Genomic DNA, 2,610 nt, shown 5'->3' with positions numbered 1-2,610 from the left:
GGATTTGCAGGATCTTGTGGAGACATCGTTGGTGGTATTTCTCCAGCGATTTGAGCTGTCTACTGTATATGGTCCACGTCTCCGAGCCATACAGGAGGGCGGGTATCACTATAGCCCTGTAGACCACGAGCTTGGTGGTAGATTTGTGGGCCTGGTCTTCAAACACTCTTTTTTCCTCAAGTGACCGAGGGCTGCACTGGTGCACTGGAAGCGGTGTTGAATCTCGTTGTCGATGTCTGCCCTTGTTGATAATAGGCTCCCGAGGTATGGAAAGTGGTCCACGTTGTCCAGGGCCGCGCCGTGGATCTTGATGACAGGGGAGGCAGTGCTGTGTGGCGGGGTCAGGCTGGTGGAGTACGATTGTGTTACGGATCTTTAGTGTAAAACCCATTCTTTCGTATACCTCAGTGAAGATGTTGACTATGAATTGGAATTCAGACTCTGTGTGCAGACGCAAGCGTCGTCTGCATACTGTAGTTCGATGACAGAGGTTGGGACGGTTTTGGATCTGGCCTGGAGGGGACAAAAGTTGAACAGATTCCCCTGGTTCTGTAGTTTAGTTCCACTCCAACGGGTAGCTTGTTGAGTGTGAGGTGGAGCATTGCAGCGAGGAAGATTGAGAAGAGGGTTGGTGCGATGACACAGCCCTGCTTGACCCCAGTCCAGACGTGGATTGGGTCTGTAATCGATCCATTGGTCAGGATCACGGATGACAAATTGTTGGGGGCAGCCGAAATGGAGGAGATTGCTCCATAGTCCCTCGTGGTTGATATTGTCAAAGGCCTTTGTAAGGTCAAAGAAGGCCATATACAAGGGTTGGTGCTGTTCCCTGCATTTTTCTTGCAGCTGTCATGCTGTAAACCACCTTTCGTATATAATTGGCTCTGTGCATGAGGAGGCCTCTTTTAAGATGTGTCTCAGTGTGTCGGGAGACAGTCCTGTAATATAATTGGCACAAATCAGCAAGGAGTGAAAGATTGGAAGACTTTTACATGTTGATTTAAGTAGAGCCACAGTTAAACAACAAAATTTCCATGCGGTCATATCTCAAGACTCAGAACTGAGGAACAAAATTTTTTATGATGTAGTTGCTTATTATATTCCTGTTTCTTCCACATTTCATAATAACCTGTTATTACTCTAAAGTAAACACCTGCACAAAATGAATAAAACCATTTATGAAACAAAATGACAAGTTAAATATATCTTGAAGCAAGGCAAATATTGCAAAGTAAGTCTTGACAGATACTTATGTTAGCTGCCTTTAACCCAAATAGATTTTCTTTTTTATTGAAACAATTACAGAAAAGTGGTAATTTCTTTCAGATGCTGGCATACCAATTATTAGCTAGGAACTAGTCCAGGCTGCTGGATAACAGGTTGTTCTGGTTTGCCTCCCTTCTGTTCTGAAATGTGTGTAGTTGGCAAGATCTCATCCTTGGGCTCAGCAATGCAGACATGATCAGACAGAGTTTTTCTGGGACCAATTTTGCCACTTGGGTCCTAAGGCAGCATGATCTTAACCTTAATTCCCAATGCGCCTTGTCTCAGCAGTACGTGACACACAGCTGTATCAACGTATTCATTCACAGGATCACCACTGTGGATCATCAGACCATCAACAAGCTTCATGGACTTGGCTCTCTGGCCTCGGAGTTTTCCGGAAATTACCACCTCGCAGCCCTTGGCTTCACGTTCCATAATGAAGCAAAGAACACCATAGCAGGCTGTACGCACAGTCAGGCCTCCCACCAACTTGTTGCGCAGAGATTCCCCTGAGCAATGGCACAAAGCCTTCGAGTGGCAACCTTTTCAGCATAGAGCTCAACTAACCCAAAGCGGTTTTACATGAGTATTTTTTTCCCCACAGTTCCCCTGTGTGTTACATTGTTTTTTTTCCTCTACAGAGATTTCTTGTGCACGGTCTCTAAGGAATAAACTGGCAACAAAAATAGCAGAGTTTGACTACATTTAGGGTGTCAGTTACTTCTCCAGAAAGATATCAAAGCCTTAGATTTTTGATAGCACTACTCTTATTAAGTCAGAGCACATACTGTTTACAAGAACTGGGGGTTTCTATCATATAATAGCATGGATGAAATTCAAATTCAGTTGAAGGATGAGAAATTTTGATCTGAAACCAGTGTCCTAAGCTTAAATAAAGGAGACTACAAAGTTATGAAGGCAGATTTGGCTAAAGTGGACTGGGAAAATAGATTAAAGTGTGGGACGGTTGATGAGCAGTGGTGGACTTTTAAGGAGATTTTCATGATTCTCAAGAAAAATATATTCCAATGAGAAGGAAATACTTTTAACAGAAGGGATAACCATCTGTGGCTAACTAAAGAAATAAAGGATGGTATCAAATTGAAAACAATGACAGACAAAGTGGCCAAGATTAGTGGGAGGTCAGAGGATTGGGAAACTTTTTAAAAACTAGCAAAGAACGACTAAAAAAAATACAGAGAGGGAAGATAGATTATGGAAGTAAACTCGCAAGAAATATAAAACAGATAGTAAGAGTTTCTACAGGTATATAAAAAGGAAGAGAGTGGCTAAAGTAAACGTTGGTCCCTTAGAGGATGAGACTGGGGAATTAATAATGGGGAA

General features: G+C 42.8%; 1 pseudogene; it reads right to left on the bottom strand.

The window, feature by feature from the left end:
* Positions 1-1,344: 1,344 nt before the first annotated feature.
* LOC139232518 (small ribosomal subunit protein uS3-like) lies at positions 1,345-1,701 on the bottom strand (annotated as a pseudogene).
* Between the last annotated feature and the right edge of the window lie 909 nt (positions 1,702-2,610).

Source organism: Pristiophorus japonicus, chromosome 20 (assembly GCF_044704955.1).
Source record: "Pristiophorus japonicus isolate sPriJap1 chromosome 20, sPriJap1.hap1, whole genome shotgun sequence".
Lineage (NCBI taxonomy): Eukaryota > Metazoa > Chordata > Chondrichthyes > Pristiophoridae > Pristiophorus > Pristiophorus japonicus.
Note: the sequence above shows the minus strand (reverse complement) of the source record. Positions and strands in the feature narration are given on the sequence as shown.